This window comes from Salvelinus sp. IW2-2015, unplaced genomic scaffold, assembly GCF_002910315.2.
Source record: "Salvelinus sp. IW2-2015 unplaced genomic scaffold, ASM291031v2 Un_scaffold741, whole genome shotgun sequence".
NCBI classification, from domain to species: Eukaryota; Metazoa; Chordata; class Actinopteri; order Salmoniformes; family Salmonidae; genus Salvelinus; species Salvelinus sp. IW2-2015.
Genome location: NW_019942601.1, coordinates 639,117 through 662,283, shown reverse-complemented (window position 1 = coordinate 662,283; position 23,167 = coordinate 639,117). Strand labels below are relative to the sequence as shown.

Here is a 23,167-nt window from a genome sequence, read left to right as displayed (position 1 = left end):
TATGAAGTGGAAGCGTCTAGGAGCAACAGCTGCGAAGTGGTAGACCACACAAGCTCACAGAACGGGACCACAGAGTGCTGGAGCATGTAACGTCCTTGATTACAATACTCACTACCGAGTTCCAAACTGCCTCTGGGAGCAACGTCAGCACAATAACTATTAGTTGGGAGCTTCATAAAACTTGTTTTCACAGTTTGGGCAAGGCCCCATAGGAAAACACAGCATTATAATGACATTCTAGATGATTCTGTGCTTCCAATTGTTTGGGGGAGGCTCTTTCCTGTTTCAGCATGAAAATACCCCCGTGCACAAAGCGAGGTCCATACACTAATGGTTTGTCGAGATCAGTGTGGAAGACTTGACTGGCCTGCACAGCCCTGACCTCAACCCCATCAAACATCTTTGGGATAAATCTGAATGCTCTTGTGGCTGAATGGAAGCAAGTCCCCCACATCAAGCCTTCCCAGAAGAGGTGGTTGCTGTTATAGTTACAAAGAGTAGACCAACTCCATATTAATGCCCATGATTTTGGAGTGAAATCTTCTTCGAGCATTTGTCCATATACTTTTAGTCATGTAGTGTATGTAATTCTAGTTCTATGGGTATTGGTATGTCATTGTATATTCCATATTGTTTCGGTGAAACTCTTAATTATAGGAATACTGTGTTGTAAACCTCCTGGCTAGGCGTACCTGTTTACTTTGTGATTATTGTTCTAGACTGTTGATCATGACTGAATATTGATCTTTACAACTAATGTTCCAACTGACCAAACCCCATTTTAGCTAGCTATCTGTCATAATCAAATTACAGTATGTTCATTTATTATTATAGGTTGTCATAACACACCAATCTACTTTCAGTTGGCATTGACAGTTGTCTGTTTTTTCTGTGCCTTCCAGTTCCCCTGGCTGTGTGTTCAGAGGCTAGTTTAAACCAGTAAGCTGGGTCATATTCATCAGTGTACACCATATTCAAAACGTTTTTTTCCCCCCTAATGGAAAAGGGGAAGTCCAGAAGGATTCCTCCCTGTTTTCAGTCAGTTTTCTTCTGTTTGGTGCCTGATGAATACTACCCTGGTCCTTGGATTTCTGCTTCTGGTGTTGTGGGGACTTGCCCTGTTGTGATGTCACTCCCTCCCACTGGCCCACCTGGCTCAGGTGACTCGAGCTGCAGAGAACACTGGCTGCCTGGGCTGGAAATGGCACGAAGCTGCATTGTCAGCTCAGCCGATGAACTCACTCAACACGAGCGCTCACAGGTTCAAATTCCATCCAGGAAGGAAGGAGATTTTGAATTTGAGCCGTCGGTTGGCCACGTCTGAAACAAACCACACATCATTTTAGAATGGAAGGGACAGCCATGTCCTCAATATTACAGGCTCTGTCCCAATGGCCACTGTATTTCCTATATAATGTACTATATTTCCTATATGTACTGCTTTTGTGCAGGGTCGATAAKACTTTTGCCAAGTAGTGCACCATATATCAAATCACATTTTATTGGTCACATACACGTGTTTAGAAGATGTTATTGCGAATGTAGCGAAATGCTTGTCTTTCTAGCTCCAACAGTGCAGTAATGTCTAACAATTTCACAATACACACAAATTCTTAATTCCTTTCCTTCACTTTAGATATCTACATTTTTTGTACGAGCGATGTTGGCGGGTGCCTTTTGGGACGTAACCAGGAAGTTGGGCTGATGGTGGTGGGGTCATGGAGGGGTTTAGCACGCTAGAATCAGGCTTTCTTTAGTAGCTATACAAACAGATTAACAGTGTGTGTCACTGGTTCTCTCATCGTTTCCGGGCGACATGATTTGTCATTTAATCATAGCACTCAGTGATTGGCTTGGCATCCAGGGTGTGTTACACAAAAAACAGGTCATGTCTTCCTGGGTGGAATTTGAACGTGTGTGTGTGTGTGTGTCGCTCTTTCCGTCTGTGTGTGTGTGTATTGATTGATGTAGGTGCGATGACTAGCACAAAGGTAAAGTGAATGCAGATGTCTGTAAAGGTCGAAGTCCGAATAGTGAAACCCATATCAGCGTCTTAGTGTCATGACCAAACTAAGCTTGTTTTCTCAGGGCAGCCATTGATAGCAATTGGTGGTGGTGGGAGGGGGGCAGCCTGAATAGCAGAGTAAACACACGTAGTTTCAGTCTCAAATGGCACCCTATTCCTTATATAAGGCACTACGTTTTGACCAGAGCATTGTGGGCCTTGCTCTAAAGTAGTGCTCTATCGGGGGGGTCGTGTTAACGTAGAATTCTGCGTTTTTCATGAGAACAAAATATATACAATTCTCAAGATACTGTATCTTGCTTAGTTTTGTACACGCAGAACATAAAAAGCTTTGTTTTGTAAATGCGGAACCTAAAATGCTTGGTTTTGTATTTCACGCTCGGCATCGGATTAATTTTGTGCTTCAGTTCCACTGATCTACTCGGATGACAGTTCACGAAAAGGGCATGACTGATGTGTCGTGATTTTTCTCTGCTACTTTTCTCAGTGTAGCCTACAAAAAATACCTTTTTTACTTATAAAACGCAGGTTAAAATGGTTTAAAACGCAGGTTGAAATGGTTTAAAACGCAGGTTTTTTTTGTTGATGGTTTGTTTTGAAAATGCAGATTGCTGAACTGTAACGTGACCCCTGGCTCTATATAGGGAATAGGGTCCCATTTGGGACATGGACTATCTATACAAGTGAGTGATTCTAGCCAATCATGTCTGAGGAAAATGATGCAATGTTTTAAGCTTTGTATCAGGCTGCATAATGGGTTCCCCCCCTCATACACACTTGGGGTTATTCTCTTTCTGGCTGTGGTCTCTATTTAGAGATGGCCCTCTGAGCTCACAGGTCGGACACACTGGAGCCCTGCAGTGTGACACATGCTATGACATCGTGTCACACAGGGTACTAAGTGTCAGCACCTGGTGTACGGTGCATTCAGAAAGTATTCAGACCCCTTCCCCTTTTTCCCCACATTTTGTTACGTTACAGCCTTATTCTAAAAGTATTTTTTCCCCCTCATCAGTCTACACACAATGACAAAGTGAAAAAGAAGAAAAAAAATTGCAATTGATTACTTTTAAGTGTAGAGTGGTTAGTCTAGCGGCCAGCAATCAAAACAGTTGTTTGCTGACGTAGGCTAATTGAGTGACATGAGAGAACTGCTGATGCACAACCATGTTTAGAAATTGTACTGTGCTAACACACACACACACACACACACACTGAACAGTCAGTTCAGGCTCCGACTGAGTTAAAAACAGGTGTTTTTAATTTTATTTATTTATCCATCCCTGCTTTACAGTGTGTGTGTGTTAGGGATGGACATCTGACATTATTTCACCATTTTTAATACTATTTTTGTATGTGTATATAGTAAAAAAAAATAAAAAAAATAAAACATGCCTTTGACTCTAATCAGAATGACGCAAATGCACATGGCAGAGGTTGACAACAGAAAGAGAAGTTAGATTTTTCACCGTGATAGAACAAATTCTGTTACCAGAAGTGTTTTGCATTGTTCTGTGTCAGGTCTTGTTGAAACTGTTCGGTGCGAGCCTGTAATTGCTTTTTGAAGTGGGGGAAATAAGGTACCGTTGTTATAACAAACTTTTTATTGTCAAAATAGCCCCCCCCCCAACAATGAACAAGCATTCGAATACTAACCTCAATCTGGATATTTTATTTAACTGTGCCCATCCCTACTGTGTGAGTCTTTTCATGTCCATTCGTGCCCTTTCACCTACAAACCCAGTTTAGGGCTAACCCTGACCCCTCCACAGCATCACATAACACACGGGCTAGGGGCTGTAGTGAGTCTGCTTGGGAAACACTTCACATCAGATGACATGACGCTGGCTTGTAATACACCCTTCGCTAAGCCACGGCCCTGAAGTTTCAGCAACCAATCGCAGCGCTCCAATGGATAGCAGCTGTCGTTGGGTCGGATGAGCTCACATTTAAATCGCTTGAAGGGCAATGTGGAAATACAGCGTTTATTAAAAAAATACATGTTTAACAGTATTACATGTTTAACAGTTCTTTCTACTGTGATTCCTGAAATACAGAGCCTGTTGTTGGAGTCATTTTTTAATCTGAAATTATACTTTTGTTAGCTAGCTCTGTCTCATTGACCACCAAAAATTGCTAACGCTAGCTAGCTAGCCACTTAGYAGAACTTATTTCCTCAATGTATATTAGGTAGTTAAGTTAGCAATGACCACGTTTACATGCGCACACTATTCCGGGTATTAGCTCATATCCCACTTACGGTCTTATTCAGGATAAGCTTTGTACATGTACCTTTGATATCCCGCTCACGAGTATCCCTGTGTCATTAATAAATGTATTATTCCAAATGTTAAGTTCATATGGGTTAAATTAAATAGTAAATGAAGAATGGACACTGAGTATAGACCTATAACCTCTCACATGGGGGCGGCAGGGTAGCCTAGTGGTTAGAGTGTAGGAGTGGCAGGTAGCCTAGTGGTTAGAGTGTAGGAGTGGCAGGTAGCCTAGTGGTTAGAGTGTAGCGGTGGCAGGTAGCCTAGTGGTTAGAGTGTAGGAGTGGCAGGTAGCCTAGTGGTTAGAGTGTAGGGGTGGCAGGTAGCCTAGTGGTTAGAGTGTAGCGGTGGCAGGGTAGCCTAGTGGTTAGAGTGTAGCGGTGGCAGGGTAGCCTAGTGGTTAGAGTGTAGGGGTGGCAGGGTAGCCTAGTGGTTAGAGTGTTGGACTAGTAACTGAAAGGTTGCAAGATCGAGCTGACAAGGTAAAAATCTGCCCCTGAACAAGGCAGTTAACCCACTGTTCCCCGGTAGGCCGTCATTGTAAATAAAAACTTGTTCTTAACTGACTTGCCTAGTTAAATGAAGGTAAAATAAAGGTAAAATAAAAAAAAACATGTAGAGTTATGTAATATTAACTCATGCAGAATTATGCATTTCTTGCAGTAAAATGATACAACCGATGTTAATTTTTGTCTTGGTAACAGGAGTGGCAATTATTTATTTCAGCGTCTCTTGAGAAAATGTGACTACGTGTGTAATGTGTTATCTTCAACACTTGTTTTGCAAGCAAGTATTTTCCACTTTTCCTAGGCCGTCATTGAAAATAAGAATTTGTTCTTAACTGACTTGCCTAGTTAAATAAAGGTAAAATACAATTTCAACCACATAACACTTCACAGTTGGTCTCGTTTTATCAGAGAAAGCTTTTTATTTCCTTAAAACTGGTCAAACTGATGCCATTATGCCGTTTTTGCACTGGACTTATCTTCCCACTGTTGTGTTTTCTCCCCGGTCCCTAAACGAAACAGACAACTGGACTTATCTTCCCACTGTTGTGTTTTCTCCCCGGTCCCTAAACGAAACAGACAACTGGACTTATCGTCCCACTGTTGTGTTTTCTCCCCGGTCCCTAAACGAAACAGACAACTGGACTTATCGTCCCACTCTTGTGTTTTCTCCCCGGTCCCTAAACGAAACAGACAACTTAACCAGAGTTAACTAGATTACTAATGCGTTGGTTCTACTGATGGAAGACATTTATTCTGATGAGCACTACTTTATTTAGCCATCTAGGACAACAAGCTATGACACAAGATAAGCTGCATGTATCTAACTATAGTAACTATTGAGTATCCCAGAATAATAACGGGATATTGGTGTTGTAACCATGGTCACTGTTATCAATACAACTCCCATCAGCTGTCGACATCATTCAGGATCCAATTTGAGAGCACTAGTTAGCGCCAAAAGTGGTTGTGGTTTTGACTGCATGCTGACAGTGAATTCAGAGCCATATTCAGTGGCTAGCTACACTACAAACACAATTTTCCCAGATTTCCATGAAGTAATTGTAATGACAGTCCACCACAACATACGCCAAAGTTTCCTGATTAGCAAGGGGTAGGGCTGTGTTTTTAAATTCATTGTGTATTAGGAACTGTTTTGAGATCCTTGTGAGATGATTTGTCCAGTGGTTGAATTGGGTATCTGGGGGAAAATGTTTGTTGTAACCGTAAGAGGGGGTGACAAGTCAAATAATAGGACTAAGTCTGTTATTTGTTTGGCATTTTGTTTGTATGTTTACTTATTCTAATATGAGACACAATGGCCAGACTCGAGCAAAGGTTTTCAAACAGAAATGGTAATCGAGACCTACKCCCTATTGGGGGTAAAGAAATATACAGTTTATTCAGACCCCTTCCATTTTTCAACATTTTGTTACGTTAAAGCCTTATTCCAAAAAATGGATTAAATATTCTTGACCCCTAATCAATCTACAGCTTAACACAATAATCCATAATGACAAAGTGGAAAGGCACACCTGGCATCATCCCCATGGTGATGGCAACATTATGCCGTGGGGATGTTTTTCAGCGGCAGGGACTGGGAGACTAGTCAGGATTGAGGGAAAGATGAACGGAGCAAAGTACAGAGAAATCCTTGATAATCTGCTTCAGAGCGCTCAGGATCTCAGACTGGGGTGAAGATTCACCTTCCAACAGGACAACGACCCTAAGCACACAGCCAAGACAACGCAGGAGTAGCTTCGGGACAAATCTCTGTCCTTGAGTGGCCCAGACAGAGCCTGGACTTGAACCCGATTTGTCATTTCTGGAGGGACCTGAAAATAGCTGTGCAGCGACGCTCCCCATCCCACCTGACAGCGCTTGAAAGGATCTGCAGAGAAGAATGGGAGACACTTTGTAGCGTCATATCCAAGAAGAATCACGACTGTAATCACTGCCAAAGGTGCTTCAACAAAGTACTGAGTAAAGGGTCTGAATACTTTTTTATAAAAAATAAAAAAATACATTTACAAAAATGTCTTAACCTGTTTTTGCTTTGTCATTATGGGGTATTGTGTGTGTAGGTTGAGGGGGGAACAATTTAATCAATTTTAGAATAAGGCTGTAATGTAACAAAATGAGGAAAAAGTCAGGGGGTCTGAATACTTTCTGAAAGCACTATAAAACTCAACTCTGCAGCTTCCTAGTCTGCTTTGGCTAGGACACACACACACAGCCACATGTATTTATTCACAAACAGACAATATTCATTTTAAATAGCGCTTTTCATTACAATTAGAATCTAAGTCGCTTCAAAATCCACAAACAATTTAACAAAACAAATGTAGGGATCTGGCAGATCTTGGGCGATTGGTTTTCCACAGCTTTGGATGATAGGCAGTTCAGAAAGGTAGTATTGATCTTGAGAGGGCGTGTAGATGGTACCGCCAGGCGGGAAAGTCCAGACATCAGATAGACGAGCCACGGAGCTCTTTATCGGGCACCTCGTCGTCTTCGATGCTCACAGCTCAGGTAGGCTGGATCGTCCACTACTGAAATGTAGCACCCACCTGAGTGATGCTTCGGCGACTGGAGAAGCATCAGTAAGATCGGCACACCTGGGGAGTGGTTCAGAAAAGCTCCCTACAAGGCGAGCCTCTGCATCCCCTCACGCTGCAGTCCACTTCCCTTTAGGAACTGGGGCAGGGGGCCCAAAAGCCTTGAATAGAACGGACATCCCCATTCAAGTTGGTAACGATGTCATAATGGGTGGACTGGTGGCCATAGCGACTGTAACCATAGGAGCAAAATTGGTGCTTACATTTTGTGCTGTGGTTTGTTGACTCAACTGACATCATAAATGACATTCCATTGCATGAGCCACATCAGTTAACATTATACATCAGGGATCCCCTCCCTGGCAAACCCTCGACCCAGGGACCACTGTCATACAGTAGCAAAAATAAATAAAAGTGAATCCCAATGTCTTGTTTTATCATCAGGTGAATGATAATGGCAAGGAAAAATTATCAACAATGAATAGATTTGGTAGCTTGTTTTTTTCCATCATTTTCACCTYCCTACATTATAATTGGAAGAGGAAGTGTAAACTGGAACAGCCTATTTAGCTAGAAGGCTAACTGTAAACACGTTTTCACTGAGAGCAGCTGTTGAGCTGGTTAAACAAAGGTGTTTATTTCCAAGTCAAAAAAGCTTACCAGCAGCACTTGTCACAATGGAAACCTGGTGCTTTTTCAAAGCCTGTCAGATACTGATACTCAACCAGGAGTTGAGATTTAATTTGACATCATTAAAGATGCAGTACCGTCGCGGACCCCTAGGTGGCTTCGGACCCCTGGTTGAGTACTCTGACCTGTTCTACATTACCATGGTAACCCAATGCCAGGCAGCCATTGCAAGTGTACCCATGACTTTACCATTCAAATTGCCAGTGTTAGAGGTTCCAATCCCTTTCTATTCATTCTATTTCTATGTGCTGCTGCTGCATTGTGGGGTGTGTTACCAAGGTGACAGAATACTAATTTGCTTGTTTTTTTAGCAAGGAGCAACAAAGTTTAAAACACATTAAGAGTCAACCTCTCGATTTGCCCGGCCGTCCCGTCTCCAGTCAGCTGTTCTATTTTTATAGTTATGACTTATTTTGTTTTCTTGATCAAATCAAATGTTTTTTTTGTCACGTGTGCCAAATACAACAGGTAGRCCTTACAGTGAAATGATTACTTACAAGCCCTTAACCAACAATGCAGTTTTAAGAAAAATGCCATAAATAATTGTGCCAGCCCTAGAATCATGGACATTTTCTGCACGTTTTCATTTTCTGTTGCAAAGCGTTTTGCTACGGTCTGCACTAATGAATAGGACCCAGCCCTTGTCGTCTGTTGTGCAAAGCATTGTGTTATTGTTCAGCACAGAATGACCTCTGGTCTAGAAGGCTGTAACAGCAAGGTGTGTTCCTTTTAACTGTCAGTCTTTCGAAAGGGCTGCCAAGTCCAGTTACCTGTCTGTCTTACATGTCTGTTTTCTCCTGTATAGTTAATCAGCTATTCCAAAGGTCAGATTTCTCTGAGCAGCCGTGGTGTTCCCCACTTGTGACAGTCAGGAAGGAGGGATAATAAAAATCCATCTTTAGGACATTACAATGTCTATAAAACGCTTACGTAGGGTTCAACTTTTAGTTGATAAAGATTGCGTGCCAAATGGCATCGCACATTATCTCACCCTATATAGGGCACTACTTTTGACCAGGGCGGCAGGCCAGTAACCAAAATGACGCAGGTTCGAATCCTCGAGCCGACTAGGTGAAAAATCTGTGCCCTTGGGCTCCTGTAAGTCGGTCTGGTTATACACCTAGATTGCATGCTAGCTGGCAGCTACAAACTCTGGCTTAAGTGTGTGGGTGTGTGTGAGAGAGAGAGGGAGAACTGGCCTTCCCAGTTGAGCTGTGTGTTGCCCTTAATTGTGTGTTGGATTAGTTTGAAGTTTTACTGTCACATGATGCACCAGTTAAAGTGGATGAAATGGATGTGTTCCAACCATCTACACACAATACCCCATAATGACATCACAATACCCCATAATGACATCACAGTACCCCCATAATGACATCACAATACCCCATAATGACATCACAATACCCCATAATGACATCACAATAACCCATAATGACATCACAGTACCCCCATAATGACATCACAGTACCCCCATAATGACATCACAATATCCCCATAATGACATCACAATACCCCCATAATGACAAAGTCAAAACATGTTTTTAGAAATGTTAGCACATTTTATTAAAAGTTAAATACAGAAATATCTAATTTACATAAGTATTCACACCCTGGAGTCAATACTTTGTAGAAGCACCTTTGGCAGCGATTACAGCTGTGAGTCTTTCTGRGTAAATCTCAAAGAGCTTTCCATACCTGGATTATTTTCAAAATTCTTCAAGCTCTATCAAATTGGTTGTTGATCATTGCTCGACAACCATTTTCCGGTCTTGCCATAGATTTTCAAAACTAACTTGGCAACTCGGGAACATTCAATGTCTTCTTGGTAAACAACTCCAGTGTAGAGTTGGCCTTGTGTTTTAGGTTATTGTCCTGCTGAAAGTGAATTCATCTCCCAGTGTCTGTTGGAAAGCAGACTGAACCAGGTTTTCCTCCTAGGATTTTGTCTGTGCTTAGCACCATTTAAAAATATATATATTTTATCATCCTGAAAACTCCCCAGTCCTTAACGATTACAAGCATACCCATCACATGATACAGCCACCGCCATGCTTGAAAATATGGAGAGTGGTACTCCGTAATGTGTTGTATTGGATTTTCCCCAAACATAACACTTTGTATTCAGGACAAAACGTTAATTGCGTTGCACATTTTTTTTCATTATTACTTTACTGCCTTGTGTCAAACAGGATGCATGTTTCTGAATATTTTTTATTCTGTACCAGCTTCCTTTTCACTCTGTCAATTAGGTTAGTATTGTGGAGTAACTACACTGTTGTTGATCCATCCTCAGTTTTCTCCTATTATAGCCATTAAACTCTGTAGCTGTTTTAAAGTCAGCATTGGCCTCATGGTGAAATCCCTGACTAGTTTCCTTTCTCCCCGGCCACTGAGTTATGAAGGACGCCTGTATCTTAGTAGTGACTGGGTATATTGCTTTACCATCCAAAGTGTAATGAATAACTTCACCATGCTCACAGGAATATTCAATGTCTGCTTTTTTTTTTTTTTTTTTCATCAACCAATAGGTGCCCTTCTTTGTGAGGCATTGGAAAACCTCCCTTTTCTTTGGGGTTGAGCCTGTTTGACATTCACTGCTCGACTGAGGGACCTTCTTTTTTTTTTTTTTTTAGATAATTGTATGTGTGGGGTACAGATATGAGGTAGTCATTCAAACACCATTACTGCACACAGAGTGAGTCCATACAACTTTATATGACTTGAACATTTTTACTCTTGAACTTATTTAGGCTTCACATAACAAAGGGGTTGAATTCATTTTTAATTCATTTGTAAAAATGTCCACTGACATGGGGTATGTGTGTGTGTGTGTGTGTGTGTGTGTGTGTGTGTGTGTGTGTGTGTGTGTGTAGGCCAGTGACTCAAATCTAAATTGAATACATTTTTTAAATTCAGGCTCTAACACAACAAAATGTGGAAAAAGTGTAAATACTTTCTGAAGACACTGTAAGTTTTGTGTGTGTGTGTGTGTCTGAGTAAGTGTGTGGCAGGGTTTTCATTAGCCAGTAATAGCTGTGTTTTAGACGATTAACAAAAAAAAAATGAAAAGCCAATTTTTAGACGAAATTGTCTAGGGGGGGAAAAATTCCCATTTGCAAAATAATTATTTTCAGCCTATTCGCTGATAGAAATACCAGTCGATGTAAATACATTTGATCAGTCATGCTTATTGGTCTGTAGGGCAATTTTGCATAATTTAGTGGAATGAAATAGTTTATTTTCATTAGTCGTTATGTTTATCACATGTGTACAGATACAGAAGCTATGTTGTTAAAGTCTGTCAGATGGCACGAGAGCTTCTGCTTCTCATTGTTGCTGGAGTGAACCGTGTTTTTAGAAACCCCAATCATTGCATAACAATTCTAATTCGCATGTTTAAAAAAAATAAAAAACACTTCTGTTGGCCACGATTTCTTTTTTTAAATAGTTATTTTGATTTCTCAAGTGGTAATTGAAGTACGCTTCCCATTCACCCTCAAGTGCGTAACGGCCGCAGTAGACAGGCTTCAGCACGTCACACCTCACTTTGCAATGAACTGGAGGCACTATGCATTTTGAAAACACAGCCTATCCTTAAAGGGTAGTAGCTATGTAGGTAGAAACATAGCCACGTGTAACATGTCTATACTAATGCAAATCCATATCAAAAGTTCTAATGCAAAGTTACACCTCACTTGTTATTTTTTTTGGGGGGGGGGGTATTACATAAAACAGATCAGAATGCCTAAAGGTGTATTTTTCCGGGGTGTGATGTACTATGGAGGACCAAGCCAGCCAATCCCCTAGACATACTTCACAGAGAGTATTCCGGCAAGTCAGTTGAGAACACATTCTTATTTACAATGACGGCCTACCGGGGAACAGTGGGTTAAGTGCCTTGTTCAGGGGCAGAACGACAGATTTTTACCTTGCGAGCTCAGGGATTTGATCTAGCAACCTATGGGTTACTGGCCCAGCGTGTCTAACCACTAGGCTACCTGTCACCCCAAATAAAACAAAAACAGGAGAACAGATAAGGTAGTACACAATTAGAGCAGGTATGATTTTTCTCTTTCGTTTGTGCCCACGTCACAAAGTCTGAATAGCCTGAGGTGTACCTAACATAGCATACGAAATCTGTAGCACAGAGGAGGTCCTCCATATGACCTTGAGAAATAGTGCATTGTGGGTAGTGTAGACGTTTAACTTGGAAATAAGTGTGTAAATATGTAACGACTTTCTTTTGTACTGATAGGTAACCAGATTGTGACTGCAACAAGTTACTGAGTCGTGCTTCCTACTAGAGGTCTTCACGGATCTACCCGATTACCTGGGATCTGGCCGGTTCATATCACTAATTTTGTAGTTAACCCTCGGATCCTGGGTTAGATCCCGCTCGGTAACCACGGAACTCGGATCTTCACACTCATGTGTGAAAATATGTGAAATACCGACCGGCTCCGTATTTTGGAAGAGTTTTACACACACAAAAAAAAAAGGTATTCTCTTAAATGACTGTCAGAGGGTCCCCCTTTCATCAAGCCAAATGTGTCAATCTAATTTTGACAAAACGGTCTATTCGCTTTATGAAAATGAGCCACTGCACGTGATTCAGGGTAGAATAGGCTACTTGATTTGGGACAGGAGGAGGAAGCAGCAGAATAGAGGGATAGAGCCCCTAGTCTATATAAAGTGAGATTCTGAAACCTGTCGTTTATTTGCTGATGTGAAGAAGAAACTGAGTAAAAGATTCCGTACAGGGAGGGGRGAAAAATGACAGGCAACTCATCTGTATTTGCCTCATTTATGTACATTGTGGATACGGAGGGGGAAAATGTTGCCTATATTTTCAAGACCTGAGCTATTTAATTGAATTGCTTGATTTATTTAGGCCCCCCATACACAACTGGGGGTCTGTATCCGGACCCAGAACGGGGTCAATACACACAGTCCCGACTACAAAAACAAAACAACAATTTTTTTTGGGGGGGGGTGACTCGGTTGGGTTTGGATGCCTCGTATCATTTAAACACACAAGACTTGGAACATTTTGTAGAATTGCAGGAGATTAGCATTAAAACAGCCCAAAAAATGCTTGATGTTGCTAGAAGTGGTGTTGGAGGGCAAGTAGGAGGCACTCTTTCCTCTGGTCTAAATTAATAGGGTGCCGTCTTTCTGATGGGACGTTAAAAGGGTGTCTTGACTCTCTGTGGTCACTAAAGATCCCATGGGACTTATTGTAGGAGTAGGGGGTGTTAACCCCGGTGTCCTGGCTAAATTTCCAAGCTGTCCCTCATACCATCATACCATCATACCATCATACCATCATACCATCAATCTCTCCCTGGCTCAAAGTGGAGGAGAGATTGACTTCATCACTACTTGTATTTGTGAGAGGTATTGACATGTTGAATGCACTGAGCTGTCCGTCTAAACTATTGGTACACAGCTTAGACACCCGTGCATACCCCTCAATGCATGCCACCAGAGGTCTCTGCACAGTCCCCAAGTCCAGAACAGACGATGGAAGGTGCACAGTACTACATAGAGCCATGACTACATGGAACTCTATTCCACMTCAAGTAACTGATACAGCAGTAGAATCAGATAAAAAAAATCAGGTAAAAATACATGTTATGGAACAACAGGGACTATGAAGAGACACACACAAAGGCACAGACATATGCATACACACACGATAACATGGATTTTGTGTTGTAGAGAAGGGGCCCGAGGGCACACAATGTGTTGTGAAATCTGTTGTGAATGTATTGTAATGTTTAAAACATATATATAACTGCCTTAATTTTGCTGGACCCAGGAAGAGTAGCTGCTGTCTTGGCATTAGATAATGGGGATCCATAACAAATACAAATAGATATAAATGGTGGATGTAACTGCAGGTTATGAGACAAACCACACATCACTAACGCTGGTATTGGTCAGCATGTAAGGCATGAATGGGTATAAGAAATGTCAGGACAACATCTCTCTTTAATAATGAATATGTTGTTAACATGAAATATATATAAACATAAAAATAAAAAAATTCTTGGCTGCTTCACTACAGGTGTTGTATGTTCTGTTAATATTAATTACCATAATCTACATGTGATTTCTGTCATTCTGAGCACTGTGGTTGGACCGCCCTAATGGGTTACTCATCCAATGCATATGGGTCTGGTACATTTCTCAAATGGCTGTTCAATCAAAGTACTGCCGGTCAAATGTACAGCGCCACATTTTCCCAACGGGGGTGTGTGTGTGTGTGTGTGTGTGTGTGTGTGTGTGTGTGAAAGGCGCATATACATGTTAACTTCTCTAGGGTATGTGGGACGGTAGCGTCAGTGAAACTGCAGGGCGCCAAATTCAAAACAACAGAAATCTCATAATTAAAATTCCTCAAACATACAAGCATTATACACCACTTTAAAGATAAACCTCTCGTTAATCCAACCAAAGTGTCTGATTTCAAAACGGATTTACGGCGAAAGCACACCTTGCGATTATGTTAGGTCAGTACATAGCCACAGAAATACACAGCCATTTTCCCAGCCAACGAGAGAAGTAACAAAAAGCAKAAATAGAGTTACAATTAATCACTAACCTTTGATGATCTTCATCAGATGACACTCATAGGACTTCATGTTACACAATACATATTTATATCCCAAAATCTGAGTTTATGCTGGACGCTACTGTCTCACTTGGCCAAAAGCCAGCGAAAATGCAGTGCGCCAAATTCTAATTAATTACTATAAAAATCTAACTTTCATTAAATCATAACATGAAAGATACCATATTAAAGCTACACGTGTTGTGAATCCAGCCAACATGTCAGCATTCAAATAGGCTTTTCGGCAAAAGCATGCGATGCTATTATCTGAGCATAGCACCCATAGTAAACAAAAGAGAGAACATTTCAACCCTGCAGGCGCGACACAAAACGCAGATATAAAAATATAATTCATGCCTTACCTTTGACGAGCTTCTGTTGTTGGCACTCCAATATGTCCCATAAATATCACAAATGTTTTTTTTGTTCGTTTAATTCCGTCGATATATATCCAAAATGTCCATTTATTTGGCGTGTTTGATCCAGAAAAACACCGGTTCCGACTTGCGCAACGTGACGACAAAATATCTCAAAAGTTACCTGTAATACAACTTTAGGTATTTTTTAAAGTAAATAATCATTGAAGACGGGATGATCTGTGTTCAATACAGGAAGAAAACAAACTCAAGCATGCTTTCTGGTCTTGCGCCTCTATCAAACAGTACACATGAAGTGACACTTTTTCAAGATGGCCGTACTTCTTCATTACACAAAGGAATAACCTCAACCAATTTCTAAAGACTGGTGACATCCAGTGGAAGTGGTAGGAACTGCCAGCAAGTCCCTTAGAAATCTGGATTCCCAATAAACTCATTGAAAACAGGGTGACCTCAAACAAACAAAATATCTGAATGGTTTGTCCTCGCGGTTTCGCCTGCTACATAAGTTCTGTTATACTCACAGACATGATTCAAACAGTTTTAGAAACTTCAGCGTGTTTTCTATCCACATCTACTAATAATGTGCATATCTTATCTTCTGGGGATGAGTAGCTGGCAGTTTAATTTGGGCATGCTTTTCATCCAAAATTCCGAATGCTGCCCCCTACCCTAGAGAAGATAACAGGGCTGAAAAGTGACTGTTAGCAGGACGATACTAGTGGTAATATATACATGTTAACAGGAGTAATACTGACTAGTAGCAGGATAAATAGATACTAATGGTAATCAATGAACAGCAGTGTAGTGGTAATACATCTAATTAATAATCATATTAGCAGCAGTGTAGGTGTGATGGGGTGTGTGTGTGTGTATGTGTCTCTGAGTGGGAAGAGACCTGTGGGTGAGCATAGAGTCAGTGTGGATAGTCTTATGGTCGGGACATCTGAGCCATTATACGCCGGTACGGTCTGCCGGACGGAAGCATTGAGAGCAGTCCATGTCTCGGATGGCAGGAGTCTCAGACACCACCTGGCATGTACGTCCTATAGGTGTGTGTCCTGTGTATGTTGGGTTGGGGTGTGAGAGGGGGAAAAGGACTTGGCTGCTTTCTCGTTTCTAGTGTATTTCTGTGTTTTCTCCTTCCATTTCTGCTTCGTAGGATCCCCCCCCCCCCATCTCCCTCTCGGGTCATTTCATGACACTTCAAATGGTTCTGGAAACGTTTCTGTAGTTAGAAACGGACAAGATAAACACTCAATTTATATTTCAACTAAATATTTTTTATTAAAGCGAATTGATTGCATCCAAAATGGCCGTTTTGATTATTTTTTTATAGAATTCATATAATATTCAATAATTGTAATACCTAACAGCTGATTTGGACGAAAACTATTTCTAACAATGAGTACGACATGAGGAATCTAAAAAAGGGGTCAAAAGCCATCCACGGACCTCCAACACCCCAACCAAACAACAAGTATATAGTGTCCGTTCTCTATGTTTGACATGTAATATGGAGCTGTCGCTTGGAGTATTGTTTCTTCCTATGTAATGTATTCTCAGTGAATTTGGTGATGGTGTTTTACATTTACATTTACATTTTAGTCATTTAGCAGACGCTCTTATCCAGAGCGACTTACAGTAGAGTGCATACATTTTATTAAATTTTTTACATACTGAGACAAGGATATCCCTACCGGCCAAGAGCAGACGCTCTTATCCAGAGCGACTTACAGTAGAGTGCATACATTTTATTACATTTTTACATACTGAGACAAGGATATCCCTACCGGCCAAACCCTCCCTACCGGCCAAACCCTCCCTAACCCGGACGACGCTATGCCAATTGTGCGTCGCCCCACGGATCTCCCGGTTGCGGCCGGCCGGCAGAGCCTGGGCGCGAACCCAGCCCAGCCTGGGCGCGAACCCAGAGACTCTGGTGGCGCAGCTAGCACTGCGATGCAGTGCCCTAGACCACTGCGCCACCCTGTTCAGAGAAATTTGTAATTGAAGTTGTTGGGTTTATGTCCCATCCTGCATCCTGATATGACCAGGTTCTGAACACTAGGTCAGCCGTCATTGTAAATAAGAATTTGTTCTTAAATGACTTGCCTAGTTAAAAAAAACTATATATAAAGGTTCTGACCACTAGATGGTGCTGTTCATGCTATAATGTGATTCTTTATTTAAATAACCCCCCTGTTGTTAACGAGCTCATAGTTTCACACACTTCAACGCAAATGCATTCTCCCTTGACAAGTACCAACACAAACCCTTTACTCTAGGGAGTTAGTATAACACACACATCCCTGTCCATGAGCGAGAGCGTATGAGTGTGTGTAGGTGGACATTTTATTTTTAGTTCACCCTACTCATGGCTGACTTTCTCTGTGTGCAATAGCGTCTAAGTAAAATATATACGGAGTACAGGTGTCTGTGTGTGCTTGACAGAATATCTTGCATCCATCTCCCATCATTGAATACAAAGATAGAGGTGGAAGAGAAGGGATTGAGTAGAGGAGGTGGAAGAGAAGGGGTTGAGTAGAGGAGGTGGAAGAGAAGGGGTTGAGTAGAGGAGGTGGAAGAGAAGGGGTTGAGTAGAGGAGGTGGAAGAGAAGGGGTTGAGTAGAGGGGGTGGAAGAGAAGGGATTGAGTAGAGGAGGTGGAAGAGAAGGGGTTGAGTAGAGGTGGTGGAAGAGAAGGGATTGAGTAGAGGTGGTGGAAGAGAAGGGATTGATGTAGAGGAGGTGAAGAGGAAGGGGTTGAGTAGAGGAGGTGGAAGAGAAGGGGTTGAGTAGAGGTGGTTGGAGGAGAGAAGGGGTTTGAGGTAGAGGAGGTGGAAGAGAAGGGATTGAGTAAGAGGAGGTTGGAAATGAAGGGTTGAGTAGAAGGTAAGTGAAGAGAAGGGTTTGAGTAGAGGAGGTGGAAGAGAAGGAGTTGAGTAGAGGGGTGGAAGAGACAGGGGTTGAGTAGAACGGGGGGGAAGAAGAAGGGAAATTTAGTTATTAGGAGGTGGAGAGAAGGGGTTGAGTAGAGGTGGTGGAAGAGAAGGGGTTGAGTAAATGAGGTGTGTGTGAAGAGAAGGATTGAGTAGAGGGTGGTGGAAGAGAAGGGATTGAGTAAGAGGAGGTGGAAGAGAAAAGAGATTGAGTAGAGGTGGGTAAGAAGAGAAGGGTTTGAGTAAGACGGTGGTGGAAGAGAAGGGATTGAGTAGAGGTGCGTGGAAGAGAGGGATTTGGAGGTAGAGGAGGTGGAAGAAGGGATTGAGTAGAGGAGGTGGAAAGAAGGGATTGGGAAGTAGAGGTAGGTGGAAGAGAAAAGGGATTTGAGTAGAGGGTGGTCGGAAGAGAAGGGATTTGAGTAGAGGTGGTGGAAGAGAAGGGATGAAGTAGAGGAGACAGGAGGGAGGAAGAAGGGGAAAATGGTGTGAGGGCAGCTACAGCCAGCAACAAATCACATGGCAACACATCCATCACGACCAGAACACAGGAAGGGCGTGTTTGGTGGTGTGTGTGTGGATTCTCCCCCCATTTGGACTTATCATTACTATACGACCTTATGTAGGTGTCGTCTGGTGTCTTTAGTGTTGTGTGGTGTGGTGTGTGGTGTGTGTGTGTGTGTGTTGTGGTGGGTTGTGTGTGTGTGTGTGTGTGTGTGTGTGTGTGTGTGTGGTGTGTGTGTGTGTGTGTGTGTGGTGGTGTGTGGTGTTGTGTGTGTGTGTGTGTGGGTGGGCTGCTTGCTGCTGCTCGCTGTTCACTGAGTGTATGCGTGTTCCTCCTCTCTGTCCCTAGGAAACGGACAGTAGTAATCGAGGGTTGAGTCAAACCGTTCCCACACACTGGGATAAACACTACGTACAGCTCAGTGTTGTGTGTGTCTTGGTTCAGCGCTTGTATAGCGTTAATGAGTCAGTGCTAGCTAGCTGAAAGTAATGTGGAACACAACAATGACATAATTGTCTTGCACATCTATAATTATACAGGTGGAGTTCTGTTTTGTGATGTGTGTGGCTGGCGTGCAGTGTTAAGGAACGAAAGAGGAGAAATCATGCACAATAGTAGCAGAGGGGATGAGAGAAGAGAGATGGAGAGAGGGGGTGGAGAGAGAGACGGAGAGGGGGAGAGAGAGAGAAGACGGAGAGGGGGGAGAGAGAGAGAGAGAGGAGACGGAGAGTGGAGAGGGGGGGAAGAGAGCGCGGGAGCGGGGGGAGAAAGATCACGGAGAGGGGAGAGAGAGACCGGAGAGGGGGGAGAGAGAGACGGAGAGGGGGAGAAGAGAGACCGGAGAAGGGAGAGACGAGAGTGGGGAGAGAAGACGGAGAGGGGGAGAGGAGAGAGAGACGGAGAGGGGGGAGCGGAGAGGAGAGATGGAGAGGGGGGGAGAGAGAGAGTAGGGGGCCGGGAGGGGGGAAGAGAGACAGATGGGGGGAAAAGAGAGAGCGGAGAGAGGGGCGAGAGAGCGAGAGGAGGAGAGGTGGAAGAGAGAGAGACGGAGAGGGGGGAGAGAGAGAGACGGAGAGATGGAGAGGGGGGAGAGAGATGGAGAGAGGAAAAGAGAGACGGAGACTGTGGAGAGAGCTAGAGAGGATGTTGCAAGTCGCACTATAAAATACACACACACACCGCTCTCTCAAACACACACAGATGCACACACACACCGCTCTCCCAAACACACACAGATGCACACACACACCGCTCTCTCAAACACACACAGATGCACACACACACCGCTCTCTCAAACACACACAGATGCACACACACACCGCTCTCTCAAACACACACAGATGCACACACCGCTCTCTCAAACACACACAGATGCACACACACAAACACACAGCTCTTATCAGTGTTATGGGGATAGTGCTGTAATTTCCTCTCACCAGTCTAGCTAATGTTGACATGAGCAACGAGGACAGTCAGCACACACACAACTCTTTGACACACACACGCACGCACGCACACACACACACACAGCTCTCTGACACGCACACACACAATTATAGAGGCGGCAGAGAGAGGTGCTGAACAGAATGTGAGTCTAGTTAGCAAATAAGGTAGGAGAGGGAGTGTGTGTGTGTGTCTTCCTGTGTGCGTGTGTTGACGTCAAGCACACCCCAAGGAACACACACACCCCAGCAGGACCTCAATAACATGTCCTAGGGATAATGATGTCAGAAATACAGTTGTTTGTGTGATACACCAGAGGCTGTCCTCTAAAAGGCTGGATTAGCCAGATTGGTTTGTTCATCTGAACTGGGATTGAGTTCAGAGGCTGTTCTCTAAAAGGCTGGATTAGCCAGATTGGTTTGTTCATCTGAACTGGGATTGAGTTCAGAGGCTGCCGTCTAAAAGCTCTGATTGCTGCTACAGCTGTAGAGGGACCTCTCTCTCTCTCTTGTTCAGATGCCCACAGTTGTCGTGTGTGTGTGTCCTTTTTTATTTATTTWATTTMACCTTTATTTAACCAGGTAGGCCAGTTGAGAACAAGTTCTCATTTACAACTGCGGCCTGGCCAAGATAAAGCAAAGCAGTGCGACACAAACAACAACACAGAGTTACACATGGAATAAACAAACGTACAGTCAATAACACAATAGAAAAATCTGTATACGGTGTGTGCAAATGTAGTAAGATTAGGGAGGTCAGGCAATAAATAGGCCATAGTGGCGAAATAATTACAATTTAGCAATTTACCACTGGAGTGATAGATGTACAGAAGATGAATGTGCAGGTAGAGATACTGGGGTGCAAAGGAGCAAAAATATATATATATATATGGGGATGAGGTAGTTGGGTGTGCTGTGTACAGGTGCAATGATCTGTAAGCTGCTCTGACAGCTGATGCTTAAAGTTAGTGAGGGAGATATGAGTCTCCAGCTTCAGCGATTTTTGCAATTCGTTCCAGTCATTGGCAGCAGAGAACTGGAAGGAAAGGCGGCCAAAGGAGGAGTTGGCTTTGGGGGTGACCAGTGAAATATACCTGCTGGAGCGCGTGCTACGGGTGGGTGTTGTTATGGTGACTAGTGAGCTGAGATAAGGCGGGGCTTTACCTAGCAAAGACTTATAGATGACCTGGAGCCAGTGTGTTTGGCGACAAATATGAAGCGAGGGCCAGCCGACGAGAGCATACAGGTCGCAGTGGTGGGTGGTATATGGGGCTTTGGTGATAAAACGGATGGCACTGTGATAGACTACATCCAGTTTGGAGGGTATTTTGTAAATGACATCGCCAAAGTCAAGGATTGGTAGGATAGTCAGTTTTACAAGGGTATGTTTAGCAGCATGAGTGAAGGATGCAGTTGGAGGCCACGGAAGGAGTGTTGTATGGCATTGAAACTCATCCGGAGGTTAGTTAACACAGTGTCCAAAGAAGGGCCAGAAGTATACAGAATGGTGTCGTCTGCGTAGAGGTGGATCAGAGAATCACCAGCATTTMTTTCAGAACATCAGTTATCTGGACTTGGGTGAAGGAGAAATGGGGGAGGCTTGGGCAAGTTTCTGTGGGGGGTGCAGAGCTGTTGACCGGGGTAGGGATAGCCAGGTGGAAAGCATGGCCAGCTGTCAAAAAATGCTTCTTGAAATTCTCAATTATAGTGGATTTATCGGTGGTGACAGAGTTTCCTATACTCAGTGCAGTGGGCAGCTGGGAGGAGGTGCTCTTATTCTCCATGGACTTTACAGTGTCCCAGAACATTTGGGAATTAGTGCTACAGGATGCACATTTCTGTTTGAAAAAGCTAGCCTTAGCTTTCCTAACTGCCTGTGTATATTGGTTCCTAACTTTTATCAGCCCCCTGCTGTACCGAACATGAAGTGTGTGTTTTCTTACACTGAGTTACCCTTGTATGAACACACATACACACCATCAGTTCTCTCGCTCGGTCTGTTTGTCTCCCTCCCTTTCTCTTGGTGTCTGGTCTCGTGTGCAGTGTGTCTCATCTCCCTGGAGCCAGCTACCGTCTGACCCTGATCCCTGTCACCTGTCACCTGTCACCTGTCACCTGTCACCTGTCACCTGTCTGCCCAGATCACTCACACTTGTTGTGACCAAAGTTTAGGTTCTAACCTTGTCAGTGTTCTGTTAGTCTGGATTCTAACCTTTGTCAGTGTTCTGTTAGTCTGGGTTCTAACCTTTGTCAGTGTTCTGTTAGTCTGGGTTCTAACCTTGTCAGTGTTCTGTTAGTCTAGGTTCTAACCTTTGTCCGTGTTCTGTTAGTCTAGGTTCTAACCTTTGTCAGTGTTCTGTTAGTCTGGGTTCTAACCTTTGTGAGTGTTCTGTTAGTCTGGGTTCTAACCTTTTGCTTTATCTGGCCGTCGCAATTGTAAATGAGAACGTTCTCATTTGCCTACCTGGTTAAATAAAGGTTAAATAAAATAAATAAAATAACATACACTGACTATACACAATGGGCCAGGGATGCTGCCCATGTTGACTCCAACGCTTCCACAGTTGTGTCAATTGGCTGGATGTCCTTGGGTGGTACCATTCATTACACACAGGGAACTGTTGAGCGTGAAAAACCCAGCAGCGTTGCAGTTCTTAACACAAACCGGTGCGCTCGCATCTAATCACAGATACCCTGTTCAAGAAGCACTTAATATTTTGTCTGCACCCATTCACCCTCTGAATGGCACAACATACACAAGCGATTACGGTTTAAAAATCCTTCTTTAACCTGTCTCCTCCTCTCATCCTCACTGATTGAAGTGGATTTAACAGGTCATCGAAAAAGGGTATATGCTTTCACCTGGTATCACTCCTGCCATGTATTTCATGGAAAAGGAGTCGGTGGCTTAAATTATCTGTTTCAACCAGAGCTACGAGTCTCTTATTTTGCGCGGGGACCAAGAACTGCTCATGTGCTCTGTGGTGACCCTCCTTTTGGCTATTGCTTTGTCTCCCTTCGCTGTTCACTGTGAGGGTGTTCTGGATAAGATTGTGTGTCTAATGTGCACCTGCTGGTTCCGCACTGTCATGTCCTCCACCCGTCTACTTCTGCCCCGAGCTCTGGGTCGCCTTATGCATCTGGGGGGTTGGCTTCGGGGGTTGGCGCCGACTCTCGTGTCTTTCTTTGTTTTTCCCTGGCCGTCAGTTGGCCTTTCTTTCACTTCCGGT

The 23,167-nt window shown here is 43.2% G+C and overlaps 1 protein-coding gene across 1 annotated transcript in view; it reads left to right on the top strand.

Annotated features, from left to right (window-relative positions):
- The window catches only part of LOC112068792 (serine/threonine-protein kinase MARK1), a 42,633-nt gene that overhangs the window by 1,165 nt on the left and 18,301 nt on the right, over positions 1 to 23,167 (top strand). The window lies entirely within an intron of this gene.